At 38.6% G+C, this 18,784-nt stretch overlaps 1 long non-coding RNA gene across 1 annotated transcript in view; it reads right to left on the reverse strand.

The window, feature by feature from the left end:
• Positions 1-232: 232 nt before the first annotated feature.
• Positions 233-18,784, reverse strand: part of LOC116577274 — a 76,858-nt gene continuing 58,306 nt past the window's right edge. Inside the window, exons 2-3 of the long non-coding RNA XR_004280472.1 lie at positions 2,184-2,287; positions 233-317 (exon numbers count right to left, since the gene is read on the reverse strand). This is a non-coding gene — a long non-coding RNA (uncharacterized LOC116577274). The remainder of the gene's footprint in view (positions 318-2,183; positions 2,288-18,784) is intronic.

An 18,784-nucleotide genomic window follows, 5' to 3' on the forward strand; every position in this document is an offset into this window, starting at 1 on the left:
CAAATGCTACAGACCAGGTCTTCCTCCTCAGCCCCAGACCACTACTAGAAATGAGTTTATGAACATAAAAACTGTGATGCTTCCATGCCAAGAGCATTGCCGTTCCCTTATCTGTTTGAGCAGAGGCTGAAATATCAGGCTACCTTCTGGCTTTCCTTAACCTCGTTTTCTTTTTCTTCTCTTGACTTTGGGTTGTACTGAGGAAAGAAGTTGCCAAGATGGCTCTGGTTCTTTTTTTTTTTTTTGATGGCTCTGGCTCTACTGGAAGACTTGGGCTGGAGTAGTGATTCTCTGGTTTTATTGTGCATCAGGATCACCTGGCAGGCGCAAGGGGCAAATTAAACAGGACAGTACTGGGTGCACCCTCCAGCATTCCTGATCCAGCAGATCTGGGTTAGGGCCTGAAATTTTGCATTTCTAACAAGACCCTGTGTGATGCTGATGTTGTTCATCCAGGGACCATACTTTGAGAACCACTGACCTGGGGGTTCTTGAGTAGTCCCAGCTGATTACACCTCTTAGCCCTAGTATCTTAATGTACCATATGGTCTACATCAATTTGGTTTCAGGAGAGCACAGTCTTTACCTCTCTCCAAGACAGTGAGAAGGAGGACTGCTAGATCATTATGACTTGATCCCCTAGATACACACTCACCCCCAACTTTGATTTTATTATTCTGAGAAGCTGGGAAGCTAGAGAAACTGAACAAAGCTATATAGGTACAGGAGTAATTAGGTGTCCAAATCAATCCAGAGCTTTGAAGTCAAAGCCCCTGGTATAAGAGGACCAATACCTTTTTCACCCATGGCATAGGAAGGTCTGCAATGGAAAGACTCCTCACTTTCTGAAGCCTTCCCCAAAAGTTAGAGGAGAGGTGTTTTAGCAACAACTACAACTGCTTTCAGTAAGAAGTGGGGTCTATAAATTGAATTAGTTGTACGTTACTCTATAATATTACTATTGTTACTATTACATTACATTAACTAAAATTTCAGAGTGGGAAGAATTATGTTAATTGACCGATATAAATTACACAGAGTTCTGACCCTAGATATTTTTCTGAATTTTATCACCTTGACATCTTTAGACATCTTGAAATGTCTACAAAAAGACATTTCATAGTGCTTCAGAATTTACAAAGCTCTTCTTTAAAAATCACTGTCTCTTTTTCATGAAGGCTATAATTTTTTTTAGTCTTGTTTGCTTTCTACCTAGTAACATTTGGTAATTATTAGTGTAGTTTTTCTTAAATCCTTCTCATAGATTTTCTTCATCTCCATTTTCAAGTGACCATAAATTGAAGCCATTTGAGTCCTATTAGAGGTGGATGTAGGTTTTGCCAATGTCAATTTCAAGCGATTCCGACTGATCAAATAACTTCCATTACGTCAAATCAGATGATTTTTTAATTAAGAGGAACAAGCCCTTACAGACCACAATAATTTTTTAAATTTCTCAAGTAGAAAAAGATAGAGAGTGCTCTTGCTTTAAACAAAATGAAATTAACCCATTTTATATTCACATGTTCCTTTAAACCTAACTTAGAAATCTGAACTGTATTATAAGCTATATGTTGAGTTTGTTGCATTTAGAATAAGCTGTTTATTAAACAAGTACTATAGGAATGGTCACTTAAATTTAAGTTTAAATTTTGTTAAAACATGAAATTTTTGCAACAAATGCAGTTTAAATTGCATTAAATTTTCCTAAATACCTCTACAAATATTCAAAGCAATATACACCTTTAAACATCTCCGCTTTGGAGCTATGTTTCCCCATTTTAAAGATAAGGAATATGAGGATTACAGACATAAGTGGCACCCTAAGAAACTCAGGCCACATCTTCTGACCTTTCCTTAACCCTCTCTGCTCAGAGCGTGGTCCATGGACCAGCAGCATGCAGCTCTTGGAAGCTTATTAGAATGGCTGAGTCTGAGGTCACGCTACAGACCTTAAAAGTCAGAATCTGCTTTTAATATAACCGCGACCCCCAGAACCATATGCACACTAAAGACAGCGAAGTTCTGCTCTAAGTCACACTGCTCTACACAGACTAGAAGCTAGGCTGCTAAAACTTTTCTCATCCTCACATAAGGAGGCATCAGCCTCCACCTCTAACCAAACACAGGCCAAGAAACTTCTTAACTCTTCCTTCACTCCAGCCCCAAGAACCGTGTGTTACCTCACATTTTGGAGTCTCTTTCCTCTCCTCTGACTCATCAGCAGCCACATCTTAAGCAAATACTGAAAACCGGTATGTGGCATAATCCCAACAGGAAGAGAACCCTGGAAAAGAGAGAAAGTACCTCTTTTTAGAACTGAGATTATAAAGAAGACCATGTCCATATGGGTTAAAGCAATTCTGCACACTGGTTCCCATCACTCATTTCCTTTTGTACCCAAAGACCAGTGGTCAAAGCCACAGAGTACTGAGTTATATGGTATACAGGAGAGGCTTGGACCTCTCCCCCAGGAGTTTATTTAAGGTAGATATATTTTTCAGCCCAAACAGATACCACAGGGCTGCTGTATATTTGCCATTTTCTAAAACACACTGTGCATGTGCCATGGTGCAGGGGTTCTTCTGTTCGTTATCTCTGTGTTGAGGTGTTGCTACCTTCATCCAAGGATGCGAGGTGAAGTCATTTGCCCAAGATCTATAGCTAACACCAACATTTGATAGAAGCCAGATAAGATTAAGTTTACCTGTTGGACCTTTCTAAGGCAATGATTTCATATATATATATATATATATATATATATATACCAAACTATGTGATAAAAGATTTCTACTGTAGATATTATTTTCTTGAAATCTTCCCTTAAAAAGGCATCCAGGTTTGATTAGAGTCAAAGGTCTGGGTTTGAATCCCAGCTTTGGGCTTTTCTATCAGTGTGACTTTGATGGGTATCTTAACCAAACTGATCATGAGGTACTCCATCTGAAAGGTAGAAGTATAACCCTTATCATAAGGCTGTTTTAAAGCTTAAACAAAGCAATAAGTCCGTGCATGTCTATCATAATGCTTAGTACATAAAAGGCACATATCCATTAAATCCTAATCCACATAGTTCATACATTTGTTGGGTACACTTCTTATTAACTCCCATGTTCCCTTTTCCATTCTCCTTAACCAGCTTACAATGGCCCAACATAACCTCTCTCCTTATATCCTGGTTTTATGTTTGAAAAGGTGATGGATCTCTCCTCTCATCAGTACTCAGCCCAGGGCCAAAAATCTCTGGTCCGTATGTGATGGTTTCCAGGCAAGAAAACATAATTTTTAACTTTATATATGATGAGTAGACAAAGAGTAGGAACACATTTTCCAATGCAGACCTCCAGGATTAACTCTGCCATGCATCATCTGTGTAGTTTTGGAAAGATGTTGAAACTCTGTGATTCAGATGCTTTGTCTCTAAAATGGAGGTGATAACAATACCTATCTCATAAGTTTGTTTTAAGAAATAAATGAGGTGTTTTTCACATTAACTTCTTAGCCTAGTGCCTGACAAATCCAACAAATAAGGCTTTTCTTTGGTCCCTTAATGTGGAGGCAGGCACAACTGTAGTTGCCTCTGCCTGTCTTTATGAGATGTGAGCCTGTAAGGGCTCAGTGGCAGCCATGGAGCCTAACTACTCCCTCAATGTCTGGTTTAGCCCTAGTAAGCATGGTTTGGTCCGAAGGTCAGAAATGAAAGAGTCTTTGGTATATCCTATGGATTTCCTCAGGGTTCTCTAGAAGGAAATTGTTCTTAATTTTTTTTTTAAGATTTTATTTATTTATTTGACAGAGATCACAAGTAGGCAGAGAGGCAGGCGGAGAGAGAGGAGGAAGCAGGTTCCCTGCTGAGCAGAGAGCCTGATGCGGAGCTCGATCCCAGGACCTTGGGATCATGACCTGAGGGGAAGGCAGAGGCTTTAACCCACTGAGTCACCCAGGCACCTGGAAATTGTTCTTATCTTAAAAGAAACACTTAACTGTTCTCCAGTGGGGAGGAAAATACAGGTGGATTTCTGATTAAACATGGCAGACTTAATGCATATTTCCACTCCACTCAAAACTCTAATGAAATAATAATAAAGGGGTATAAAGTGGAAATTCACAAAGACAAAGAAAATAGAAAAGAATATAATAGGTTTTAAAACATTAATATTTCTGAAGGTTAAAAGGATAAGTGCATGGTTACAGACTTACTGAAGAGGAAATACTGAAACCAAAGACCACTGAGGGAAGTCAAAATGGAACAGATTTGCAGTCATGGAGTTCCAAAAAGGCTCAGGAATTTGAGATATCAGTACTCTGAAAGCGGAGTAGAAGAATAAGACTTAAAAAGGATGGGTTGATGGTCTGTATATGGAAGGAGCAGTCAGTTCCCCATCTCCTTCCTTCTAGGCAAACAGGGGAGTTCCCCCACCCTGACTATCCCAACTCAGATTATACACGGGAGACTTGATCTCTGGGAAGTAAATCACAAATGCTTTGAAGTGGGGATACCAGGTGCAGACAGAAGCAGGGTGAATACTAAAAACAAGACCATTAAAATGTTTACATTCTGAATAGTAAGACCCTTAGCTCCTTTCTACTGCATAGTTCCCAGACCTCTTTCAGATGGCCTTATACTCCCTGGGCAGGATTTAGATATTTCTTCTCCACAGAAGTGGTCTGGCCCCAGGAAAAAACACCTACAGATAATGTCATCTAATCTGATGAAAAAACTGGCTTGGTCCTGATCACCCTATAATGATGCTTAATGTTCAACACACTCTCTCTGCACCCAGAGTTCCTGTCAGAGTCTAAATAAAGTCTATAAAGTCTAGTTTTATTTAGCTACAAAATGCCAGATGTTTGAGGAAAGTCCCTAAAATGAAAGGCAGAGATCAAGACGAATAAACTGAAGAAGAAGAGGGAAAGGGGGAACTTGCACAGAGAAGAAAACTGAAACTAATAAACAGTAATATAAGAAAAAAGGTAAGAATATCCACAGAGCAAGAATGGGTGAATTTAGAGAAGTGTCCATGGAAACAGATTAATATGGTTAAAAATTTATTTTTGCTAAAGGTCCACTGAAGGGCTGGAATGTAAAGTTAAGGATATTTTCAAAAATCTAGAAGAAAAAGTTAAAAATGGAAAAATAAAAGAAATACATGAAAATTAGAGGAATGAGAATAATAGCAAATTAAAGATGGCTAAAATTCTTTGCTATTCTCCCACTGAGAGGTAGAATCTAAATCCTCTCCTTTTAAATATAGCTGGTCTTGGTGACTTGCTTGACCAATAGAATGTGGTAGAAATGATGTTATGGAACTTTGAAGCCTAGGTCACAAGAAGGCTTGCAAATTCTTTCTAGGCCTCCTGTAATAAAACTGCTGTACTACTACTCCAAACCCAGCCACCATACTCTGAGAAAGATCAAGCAGCCCTGTGGTGAGTGCCATGTGGAAACATACCAAGGCCCCTCATCAACAACCACTACCAACTTGCTGGCCCTGTGACTGAGCCATCTTGGAAATAGTTACTGTAATCCTGTTAGAGATTTCCTAGTGATGCCACATAAAGCAGAGATGAAGCTATACTCCACCAAGTCCTGCCCAAATTACAGATTTGTGAGCAAAATAAATGATTACTATTGTTTTAAGCTGCTTGGTTTTTAGATGGCTTATTATATCTCAATAGACAACTGGAACAAGGGCCAAGAGTTGACCAATAAGAATTTTATAAAGAGAGATGAAGAAAAAAAAAGAAAACAATAAAAGAAAAGAAACTTTCAAAATAATAATACAAGGGAAATTCCCAAAACTGAGTCTCTAGATTTAAACTGAAAGAAACAAAATACTGAGTGACCAACAAAGTGCAGTAAAAAATACCTCTTCCAAGTTACATCATCAAAAAATTTCAGAATATTAGGGATAAAGAGAAAATCCTAAAAACTTCCAAAGACAAGGAAAAAGGGGGTGAAGGCAAAGCACATACAAATATCAGGAATCACTGCTCTTCACAGTAGGAATTTAGAAGACAATAAAGCTATACCTCAAAGCCCATGGGGGAGAAAAATGCTTTAAACCCAGAATTCCATTCTCAGTCAAATTATGAATCAAGTGTGAGGCCAGAATAAAGACATGTTTTTTTTCATAAGCAAGTTGTCAAAGATTTATTTTGCCAGAGGAAAGTAAGCCAAGAACAACGACATCCCTAGGCTCCAGGACTTAGGGATCCCACACAGCCAGGTGAAGGAATTCCTAGGAGGGTGAAGGACAATCTCCCTGTATGAGCTGAGCAACTCTAGCCAGCCTGGAGAATGGAGGACTCCAGAGGAATGGAGGGAGATGGATTCAGAAAGTTCCCTGGTGTTTTGACCATCTTGAAAGGAGTCTGTAGTTCTGGAAATGATTTAGTCTTTCATGAGTGATAAAGTAAATGAAGAATTATGAAAAATGAAGTGTGAAAGAAGCCATCAATTCTAAGAAAAGCAAAAAGTTATGGAGAAAAGAAACGCAAACACTGTATTCTGCAGACTCAGCTGTGATAATGTTGACATGGTCATACTAACATAAACACAGATTATTAACTCAACCTGTGATGGGGTTATACTACAAGGATGCAGGAAGGAAAGCCTGTGTCAGGAGAGGGGGTGGGTGACCATTTAAGAGAGCTGAATTGTCTTCTGCCATGGTAAGAAAGTGTTAGTTAGTACCCTAAATTGAAAATCAAGAGAAAAGAGCCTAAGCAATTATTTGAATATAAGACAACACATTTACTTAGACCTATATGATGGGCACCAGTCTTTCCTGAAGAGGATTTGTGCCGGGAGAGACAAGTGAGGAGGGGAGACAAGTGAGGTGTTTAGGGCTCATAATTTAAGTGCACAGCCCTGAAAGTGAGTGCCTCCTAACATTTGATGTCCTTGACACCACGCTTGCTTCACCCTAGTCCCAGCTCTAGGGGACGGCACTTGACACCATACACGCGGTGGCAGAAAGAGCAAATGATAGAAATGATAAGGAAATGTAGAGGGGGTGAGAGGGCTCAGGCTGTGTATTTCACCTCCTAGTGGATAGACTGAATAAGAGACCTTTAAATCAAACCTCAACAGATGAACAGATTTTTGCAAGGTAGAGAAAAGAAGGGGATTCTAGGTTCAGTAAAAAAATGCAAAGGAACAGACAGGTGTGTGAAGTTAGAGGAAATGAACATAACTGCATGAAGGCGAGGAAACACACAGAATTTAATAAGACCTTATTGCAGATCATAGATTCCAAAATACTGGGTTAGATTCTTAATACGTGGCTAGATTCTTGAAAAATTATTAGGGCACAAAAAACGAATTTAAGAACATTCTGCAGTTGATTGCCTTTTTCTCCAGAGACTCAGAACAAATCTAGAGGCTTCAATTTGTAAGCATCAGTTGGTTGACATATTGGTCCATAGTGGGGCTTGGGATTCTTGCATTGGATGGCCATGAAGATGCTTTCATTCAGAATTGCTTTAATCTGAGTTTTATGAGTTTCCACAGCAGGGCTAACTGGGCAGAAGCCTGCCGAAGAGAGATTTGTCCCTTAACACCAGAAAAGCATAAGCTATTAGGTGCCATGGACTCGCCCTACTCCAAAGCCAGGTTCCCTTGTGTCCCTGGGAACTAGATCAGGAAGTTTAAGCAAGAGAGGCCCAGAATTTGTGGTGACTGAGATATCACTGTGAAAGCAAACAAACATTTAGCCCAGAGCCTCTAAAGAAATGGTAGACAATGTTTTGTTTGCCTATTGACTGGCTTAGCATAATATTTTTTCAATCTTGGTCCTGTATCAATTTCTGACAGTACAATTGAAAGCTAATGCAAGAGTACATTGTCTACAGGGCCAGCCAAGGAAATTGGGAGCTTGGTCAGTGGCTGTAAATATCCTCTTGGTATTTCAATTTGTTTATTCTGAAGTGCTCTCTCAGGGGCCGAGAGGGTTCTGGGACACACTGGCACCAGGTTTGCAGTGGGAAAGATCAGTTGCTCAGATAAGGGTTGGGGTCCGCCTTGAGACGTGCCACGAAAAAAAAGATCTGATTTAGCCATTAAATCCCTCCAAAGGGTGGTGAGTATGGCTGTAACAATGGGGTATTCAGAAGAACACTTGGTAGGCAGGAAAGGGATGTTCAAACACAAATGCAACAGAGGTTTAGAGGATTGATTTGTCACTCCCTCTTCTTCCAGGGACACTGAACACTGCCTGAACTTAGAAGACTACACAAGTAGACTCTTACTTTCAGTGATCCGAGAAATGTGGGAGACCAAACACTAATGCCAGAGGACAGCAAAATCTGCTGAAGATTTGTCCCTAAAGTGAAAACAGTCCCGGTCCACATGACTCACTGTGGGTGGTCCTGGCTGAACTTGGGGTGAATGAGCTCACTGATCTTTGTTTTTAAGCATCTTAATGAACTTAACTACTCTAGGAGCAAGGTTGTAGGCAGAAACAGAGAGAGAGAGAGGAAGAAAGAAAGAAATGAAATAAAGATAATCAGCACATAAAGAAACATACAGGAAAAAAAATATATGTGCATAAACATGTAGGAGGAAGAATCCTGAAAAACATTTGCCAAGGTCTGCAGGGTACCAAACGACTCACACATATTCCTTGTAGGTGGTCCACTAAAAAATCTGAGGTACTCCAAAACTAAGCAGCTACACACACAAACACAAAAACACATGCACGCACGCTGCATGCATGCACCCAGAAAACAAAATTAAAGGGATTCTTCAGTGTCTGCGATTCTTCAGTCTGAAATCTCTTGTTTGTATTTAGTGTGGAGTGTTTTCCCTAAAGGATATCCTGTTTGAGATTACTATTGGCCTGTTCCTCTTAACATCCTTAAAGAAACATCCAGAAAAACTAAATAAACCCCCACCCCTCCAATAGCATGCCAAGTGATTTATCTAAAGGAGGTGAGGGAGAGTGTTGCATGAAATAAGATGCATTCTCATCTCCTTCTGCAGGTTCCTGCTATACCCCAGAATCCCAAACTGCTTCCCAAGAGGAGAAGGAAACTTGATCCCACTACTGGCATCACAGATAGAGGTAGTCAGACTTTGGAATCACCCAATCAGAGACCAATTCCTGCCTTAGCAATTGAGTGGCCTCAAGTAAATCTGCGCCTCAGTTTCCTTGCTTGTAAAAGGAGGATAAATATTTATCTCCTAGGGCCACTGCAAGAATCAAATGAGCAAATATATATGTAAGCACTCTATAGTTTACAATGAATTTTAACACATATTATTATTGCTATTATCCATATTTCTCCCACCATTGTGAAGATGTCATATTGACTTCATAGAATTAATTAGCAGTTGAAAAAATAAAATGATTAGAAATACTCATTTTTATTGCTTAGTTCAGCAATAGATTGCATACTCTTTATACACACACAAAAAACCCACAAATAATGTGATTGTTTCTTACCATTGTCAGATTTAAAATACCAAATTTCTCAACCAATGTTTCTATTACCTCCTCTTGTAGCAAACATTCTAGAGTGATAGGATACCAAGAGCCCTGAACACCATGTGGACATTAAGAATGGACATTAAGAATGGCAGAGACAAATGCTATGGGACCCAGAAAGTTATACTATTTTATACTAAGTTTCTACCTCCCTCAAGGCTCTTAATCCTGACATCTTCTAATTCTGCCTCAGCCATTAGGTTGGACTTTCAATACAGTCCATTTTCACAAGAATGAAGTGGGATATATGTGTTGTCTACCACCTCACTCTCTTTACCATTCTTCATGATATCTCCGCTGTGTCTCATTGAACAAATTTTACTTCCCTGAATTGTGCTACCTCTGAGATTTAGTGTCCGAAATGGACCTTTGAAAAACCCTTCTCATCTTTGCTTCTCTTAGCTTAGGTGTCCCCTCCTTTGGGAAGCATTTCCAATAATCCTGTCCATCCATCTGCTCCCAGCTCCTAAAAGAGGCCCATCCTATGTGATTTATCAAAGTCTATGGATATTTTTATCATAGCACTAATTACCTGGCATTGCAATTGCTGGTTTTCAGATTTTCCTTCCTATATAATGAGTATCTTAAGGAGGGGGAGTTATGTCAAATGTCTTTTTATACTTCTGAAACTCAGTACGGTGCCCGATGTAGATAGGTCCAATGTACGTTTACTGTGAATAGGTGAATTAGCAAAAGAACAATTCTGTGAGCTAAAATGAGTTGCCAGTTGATTGCAGTTTGTTTGTCTAAGGAATTTTAGGATAAGGTCAGACAATTCTCCTTTTAGGGTGCTTAGAAATTACAGACTTGACAGAGGCAGGGGGATGGACTAGATGGTACCTGCATCCCTTCTGGTCCTCTCTCTCGGCTGAGACTAGAGGGGTGGGAGGAATAATTCCTTCAGAAAAGGAAGAAACAGAATGAAAAGCAAGTAGTTGCTGCTGAGCACACCAAATCCACAGGACCACAATGGGCAATCTAAATACAGAGTTCTGTCTCTATGATAATCATGTGAGTTGGTGTCTTCAATTCCCCTTTTACAGATGGAGAAACTAAAAACTAGACAGTTTAATTAACTTTCCAAGATCACATAATTCCTAAATGACAAAGCCAGGATCTGAACTCCGGTTCCCCCAGGATCTTCCACCCATGTTTATCCAACCAGAAGATGTGTAATCTCACATTTCAGCGCTATGTGGGCTACCCAAAGCAAAAAGTTATACATACGGCATGTTTTCCTGGGGCCCTATTACTTAAAGATTTGGGGAAAATACTCTGTTCATTGTCAAAAACCACAAAATAAAATACTTAATTTGTAAAAATATTTCAGATGAAGGGAGTCATAAAACATTTTCAGACTTTGAGCCGGTTGCTTTGGACTGGACCTCCAGGCTTCCAGGCTCTGGAGTCATCAGAGCCACTGTATGGAAACGCTGGAGAAGCTCTGGACCACTGTCAAGAAAGCAGCAATGCAGGCCAAGATTAAGACGAGGGTTGACGACACATCGTCCTGCAGACCATGGGACTGCTGCCAAAGAGGCTCCAGCTGTGATACACATGGTCCAAGAAGGGAGCGCAGAACAGCAGGAGCTCATCGGAGCACTGAGTGGCTTAAAAATGTCCAAGAAGATATTTCCAAACACTAAATATGGGCTATCTCCCCTTCCTGGCTAAGCAGCAGACCCTAGCTCAGGGATGTGACATCTTGCCAAGGAGACTAAACAGAGCTGATGGTGTCTCATCATCCAGAATGGGACCAGAGAGAAGGCAGTATGATATGTAACTGTTTAAGATGAATTCAGATGCCCAGTTAGCAAATGAGCTGCTGCTGGAGTTCCTCCTCAATTTAGATTTTGACGGTCACTTAATCTTTGAACAAAGTCACAAAATTGTGGAGCCAACCTAAGACTTGAATTCTAATTCACATCTAAAAAGCATATGCCATATTTAGTCTATAATAGGATAGTTTTTTTTCATATTCTAGCATCTCTACATCTCTCTCTAAAAATAAGATTGTGTCATATAATCTAATGAGCCATGTCTTTTTTTTTCTTAGTGTCACATTAAATAATAATGTATTTTGCCATCAGTGGCTTCTTGAAGTCCAATAATGTATTGAGCTTTTACAAGTGGGTTTCTATACAGACACTGTGCATGTATGTAAGTTTAAACACTATATGCTGTTGAAATTTGTCTTCTTATGAACTCTCCAAATAAAGCACTATATATAAAAGAAGTAAAAGGAACTGTTGTGGCCAAGACAGGAATACAGCCCCTTCCACAAATAAAGGTCCCTTGAGTATCCCCTGGTGCCTCTTCCTGGGGCAACTCCATAACATATGGCAGATCGAATAGACAATACATGGATGAAAGCATAAATGAAAGTAAGGATTAGAGCTGATCTATTTTTGTATCTACCTGCAACTAAAATCCAAGAACAGGCAGTTCTTGTGTCAATAATAAAGTTTTGTGTTACTATTTGATATTATTTAAGCCTATAAATAATATAAATGCATGACTTTGATAAATGTTAAAAATTAAAAAAAAAAAAATCTGTGTGACCTAAATGAAGTTGATTTAGAACTAAATTAATCAAAATTAATAAGTGTATATATTAATAAATAAGCACATTGATAATTAGGCATTTGAGAAAATGCTTTCTACAGAGTAGTAAAAGAATAACAAAAAAATCCTAAGCAAATTAAAATAGAGGAATCAATAAAAGTAAAGGCAGGAATTAATTAATTACAAACAAAAAAGAATATAGGAAATGGGTCTTTGAAAAAAAAACTGTAACTAAAATGAGCAATAAATTAAGCAAATCACTACCTAGACCAATCAAGAGAAAACATGAGAAGGAATAAGAATAGAAAAATAGCCACAGACAAAGAAGAAATGAAAATAATTTTAAGAAATATTTACAAAGGAAACATACTTTAAAACCTGGAACAAATGGACTTTCTTCATTAAAAATAGAAACTCCCAAAATTGACATAAGAGAGAAAAAAAAATAAAGCAGACCAATTGTGAAAGCTGTCAAAGAGCATGAGTGGTTTTTTTTGTTTTTATTTTTGTTTTTTCGGAGCATGAGTGTTTTTAAAACCATGCCAGAGGATAGAGTAAGAAGTAAGATCTCACGCTGTAATCACATAGCCAGCATAATGATAACAGCAATATCTGACAAGACATAAGGACCAACCTAATGTATGTCAATGCAACACTTACAAATATTACAAAGAGAATTAGCAGTATACTGGGTAGTAATACAGTAGGACCGACTATCTGAAGCTTGTTCAGAAATCCAAAGATAGTTCAATGTTAAGAAATATGTTCTTACAAGTCACCCATTAACACGTGAAGAGGCCAAAAAGAAAATACTCGTTTCAGTAGATGCTAAAAAGTCATAATGGATACTTCTCTAACATGAAAAAAATCAGCATTTCAAACTATGCTACCTGCTTAATGGTAAATTTTTATAAATACTCCTGTTAATAGAAAAAAAAAACAGAAAATTATCACAAAAAATAAAATACTTGCAAAATATTAACACATTTAACATTCATATAAGCAAAATAGTAACAAAAATTATCACTACCAAAAAAAATTATTACTACCTTTATGTAACTTCTTTCTGGAAGTACTTTTTTTTTAAGAATTTTTTTTTTTAAAGATTTTATTTATTTGAGAGAGTGAGAAAGCACACGAGCAGGAGGAGGGGCAAAGGAAGAGGGAGAAAATCTCAAGCAGACTCCGTGCCCAGTGCGGAGCGCAACACAGGGCTTGATCCCTGGACTCCTGAGATCATGACCTGGGCCAGAACCAGGAGTCAGACCCTTAAACGACTGAGCCACCTAGGGCCCCCGGAAATACTTTTCAGTGCAGTCTGACACAAAAAATAGGAGCTAAAAAAAAGATTAGAGAAGGAAAAAGGATCACTATTTATAAATAATGTAATTTATACTTGGGAAGTTTAGGAGAATTAATTGAAAATCTTTTTTAAAAATAAGATTAAGTAGTGGATAAGAGTAAGTGGTTGAGTAAGTGGTTGATAACAAAAATTCATTAGAAAACATAATGCAATTTTTAAAATCTAGTTCATAAGAGTAAATGAAAAACTAAAATATTCAGGAAGACTTAATAAGAAACATCCAGGACATTTTTTTTTTAAATGTTACAGTTCATCTAAGGAACAAAGAAGACTATAAGATCTCATGTTAAAAAAAAAATCGATTTCTCTAATGTAATCTATAAATTCATTGTAATCAGATAAAATCCAATCACTTCACAAAAATTATTTATCTCATGACATAAAAATGTGCAAACAGGGAGATTCTGAAATAAGAACAATGAGTTAGCATTAGTGAGATGTTATTTTTAAATTATAAAACTACATTAAACTACTTAATGTTAGCCCAGAAAAGACAGATAAATCAATGGACTAGTACAAAGAAACCAAAAATACCAATATACAAGTGGACATCTAGTGAGAAACATATACAAATGAGTACAGTGGAAAAATATATCAAGTATTCAGTATATGATATAAGTATAACCATCAACTTATTTAGAAAAAAAAAATAAAGCTAGACACCTACCCTGATCCTTATTCAAAAATAAATTCCAAGTGTAACAAAGATTCAAACACTTTTTAAAAAATACCTGAGTGTGCTAAGAAAGAGAAATATAAGTAACTTTTTCAAATTAGTCTTAGAGTAAGATTAGAGTCCCTTAGAGTCTCTCCTAATTATGGTATAAAACCCAGAGACCACACATTTAAAATAACAGTAAACATGACTCTGGAATAGCAAAAATACTGTGAACAAGAATTTGAAATAACAGTATATTGGAAAATGTTTATAAGTGTTTGATAAAATGATAATATACTTTTTTCTTAAATTTTTAAAAGATTTTATTTATTTGACAGACAGAGATCACAAGTAGGCAGAAAGGCAGGCAGAGAGAGAGGAGGAAGGAGGCTCCCCGCTGAGCAGAGAGCCAGATGTGGGGCTCGAATCCAGGACCATGGGATCACAACCCAGGCAGAAGGCAGAGGTTTTAACTCACTGAGCCACCCAGGCACCCCCGGTAATATTCTTATAATGAGAACTCTTTAGAAGCATTTATTAAGAAGAGAAAATATAGAGATGCCTGAATGACTCAGTTGGTTGAACAACTCTGGCTCTTGGTTTCAGCTCCAGTCGAGATCTTGGGGTTGTGGGATTGAGTGAGCCCCACAAGGGGCTCCGGCTCCTCATACAGTCTGCTTGAGATTCTCTCCCTCCCCCTTCAACCCTGCCCCCGCTTGTGCATATGCGCACGTGCTCTCTCTCTCAAATAAATAAATACATATCTACGTACATACATAAGAGTAAATATTAAAGATGGCAAAGGACAGGGACGCCTGGGTGGCTCAGTTGGTTAAGCAGCTGCCTTCGGCTCAGGTCATGATCCCAGCGTCCTGGGATCGAGTCCCACATCGGGCTCCTTGCTCCGCAGGGAGCCTGCTTCTCCCTCTGACTCTGCCTTCCACTCTGTCTGCCTGTGCTCGCTCTCGCTCTCTCTCTCTCTTACAAATAAATAAATAAAATCTTTAAAAAAAAAAAAAAAAGATGGCAAAGGACATAGATCTGAGGGAGGAAAAAACACTAAAATAGTGATAAACAGGAAAAGATGCTCAAATTCACTAGTCATTAAAGAAATGCATACTGACTAACAACAGGATACCATTTTCATCTCAGCAGTAATTTAGTGATGACTACGGCGGGGGGTGGGAAGCACTCTCATAAATTGGTGGACAGGAACAGAAATTGGTTCCAACCATGTGGAAGGTAACCAGGCGAACTCTATCAAAATCCTTTGTGCCCAAAACTGAATTTCTAGGAATTCAACCAACAGACACACCCTCTTATGTCTCTAAATGCATATACACAGGTGTTGGCGGTAGTGTTGTAGCCAATAGCGAAAGTTGGAAAATAAGCCAAATATCCATCAGCAAGGAACACTTAGATCATGATATACACACATCCTGTGAAGCATTACTGAGCTATTAAAAAGGGTAAGAAAGGTCTATATATAGTGATGTGGGGAAAGGCCCAAGGTATGTTATGTGACAGAACAAGCAAGGTACACAACACTGCTGAGTATAAGTCCATCTGTAATTTTTAAAGCATATACAAAAATGTGCAAACGCTTGCTGACACATAGAAAATCTCTGAAAGGATAAGCAGGAATGGGTAAATATGATTACCTAAGGAGGGTAGGACTAGAAGCAAAGGGCTTTCTAGCTATATAGATCATAATAGTGATCATGAATTTTTTAATTTTAAGAAACTAAATTTTCTAATAAATATACAAGACCATATTTCCTTAGAGTCATAGGCTTCTAAGATCTAGGATGTTTGCAGTCCTTGCATTATTGATTGATTAATTATCATAAAGATAAAACTTTAGGATATTACAATACCCACTTTATATATGAGGAAATTGTGCTTTGAAGAGGTTAAATAACTCTCTCAAGGTCCACAAAGTGGCTCTGTCATGGCCAGGATTTTGATTCAAATTGGGATCTGCCTGGTTCCAAGACTGTTGTACAATACTGGATGCTACTCTCCAGTTCTTCATAATTGTTATATACATCAGGACACCCACTAGATCCATGAAGGCCACGATTTTTCTTGGCCTTAGTCTTTGCTGCGTATCAAATCCTGGTAGAGTAAACTCACAAGAACTATCTACTGAATGCATGAGAGGCACCACAGATTTAATGGAATCATGGATCTATTTTATCACAGGAATTATGTAAAAGTCAGAAAACCCCAAGTAAGGTAAGAATTACAAGGACTTCACCTCCATTCTCTTTTTTGGATTATCTTGTTTCATGGCATAAGTCAGCCTGTTATGATCCTCAGGCTGTCCCATCTCCTTGCACAGACAGAGACACATGTCTGAGTTTAACCAATAGAATATAGGGAGAATTGATGAATGCTACCTCTTGGACTTGAGTATCTGCAAATATTTGTACTGTGCCTTAGCAAGTAATAAAGTTCTTCTTTTATACAGTATTCCTGCATAGCCTGTAAATGCTATTTCATTACCTTTTAGCCTTTAACATTACAGATGAGAAGTCCAATATTTTTCTAACTATTTTTTCCATTGTAGTAACTTGTTCTTTCTTCCTGGATGGTTGTAATATATTCACATTGTCTTAGGAATTCGGGAACTTTATCAGAATATTGCCTGTGAATGTTACTTGTCATCAGTCCTCCCTTGAACTTGATGAACCCCTTTAGCATGCAAATCCAGATCTGTCTTCAACTCAGGATACTTTCTCTCCCTATTATTTGTTAAGGAACTAATTATTTTCCCAATTCCTTTTTGAACTTCTGTTTTTCATATGCCATGTCTTTGGGATGCTTCTCCCTGAACTTCTTTCTCCACACAGTATCTGTCTTTATCTTTTCTCTGGGCTTTGAGATACATCTTCCACTTGCCTCCAGTGACCATGCTCTCTTTCAATCAATCTGCTGAGATGTTGAATGGGAAACCTTGTGGTTGGGCTCCATGTTTGTGATGCACCTGAGTCTCTTTGGATGTCTTTGTTTGGGTTTAGATGGTCAATTATTACACTCTAGCAAGTCGTATTCACGGATGGGTTTCTATTGAGTCTCCTAACTGGTGTCAGCCAAACAATAGAATGGGGGAAATATTTTCTACTCCCAGGAGATCATCAGTCACCTGTGAAGTCACCCAGAGGGAGCCCTCTACATTCTAGCTAAGATAGGTTCTCATATTCTGCCATCTCAGGGTCAGAAAGGATATAGCTCCCAGATCTAGCTCCTGCTTGTCCTCATAGGGACTAGAGAAACCAGATACCTTCAAGGCTGATATCACCTTTTCCTCCAGGACCATATATCTCAGAACCAGCATTTTCTCAGGATTCCCCAGGCTACCCTTTCCTTATACCAGGGAGATCTCTTTTCTAGCTCTAACTCCTCTTCTTGAGGAAGAAAGCCCTCTGTCTGGTCTTCTCTCCTTCTTCTCTCCTCAGCCTCATGTCCCTCCCATCGAGCCCTCCATCGAGGAAGAAGGAGTTGGGGTCAAGAAGAAGAAAGCTGCAATTAGGTAGCCATATTCCCAGAATCCTTGCTCTTCTGTGTTCTTACAAACTGTCCTCTATTTTTAAGTGAAAGAAAAGGAAAAAAAAATAGTCAAAGCAGGATTTAAAGAATAAAATGTCATTTACATAAGCTGAAAGAATCATGATCATGATAGAGGAGGAAAAAGCCCTGCACTGGAAACCAGACAACCTGTTGCTCATTGTCTTGGGGAATCCTGCAAGGGACCTATCAGTGCTACGGTTCAATCCTCCCTTCTGTTAAATAAAATGCCAGAATGAACAAAGGAAACAGTCAACAAAACCAAAAGACAACTGACAGAATGGGAGAAGATATTCACAAATGACATATCAGATAAAGGGCTAGTATCCAAAATCTATAAAGAACTTACCAAACTCAACACTCAAAGAACAAATAATCCAATCAAGAAATGGGCAGAAGACATGAACAGACATTTCTACAAAGAAGACATCCAACTGGCCAACAGACACATGAAAAAGTGCTCCATGTCACTTGGCATCAGGGAAGTACAAATCAAAACCACAGTGAGATACAACCTCACACCAGTCAGAATGGCTAAAATTAACAAGTCAGAAAATGACAGATGTTGGCAAGAATGCAGACAAAGGGGAACCCTCCTACACTGTTGGTAGAAATGCAAGCTGGTGTAGCCACTCTGGAAAACAGTATGGGGGTTTTTCAAAAAGTTGCAAATAGAGCTACCCTATGACCCAGCAATCGCACTACTGGGTATTTACCCTAAAGATACAAGTGTAGTTATCAGAAGGGGCATGTGCACCCAAATATTTATAGCAGCAATGTCCACAACAGCCAAACTATGGAAAGAACCTAAATGTCCATCAACAGATGAATGGATAAAGAAGATGTGGTAGAGATATACAATGGAATACTATGCAGCCATCAAAAAACCCGAAATCTTGCCAATTGCAACAATGTGGCTGGAACTAGAGGGTATTATGATGATCAAAACAAGTCAATTAGAGAAAGACAATTATCTCTCTGATATCTCTGATATGAGGAATTTGAGAGGGAAAAAATGAAACAAGATGGGATCAGGAAGGAGACAAACCATAAGAGACTCTTAATCTCACAAAACAAACAGGGTTACTGGGGGGTGGGAAGGGTATGAAGAGGGTGGCTGGGTTATGGACTTTGGGG

The sequence above is a fragment of the Mustela erminea genome, chromosome 18 (assembly GCF_009829155.1).
Source record: "Mustela erminea isolate mMusErm1 chromosome 18, mMusErm1.Pri, whole genome shotgun sequence".
NCBI lineage: Eukaryota > Metazoa > Chordata > Mammalia > Carnivora > Mustelidae > Mustela > Mustela erminea.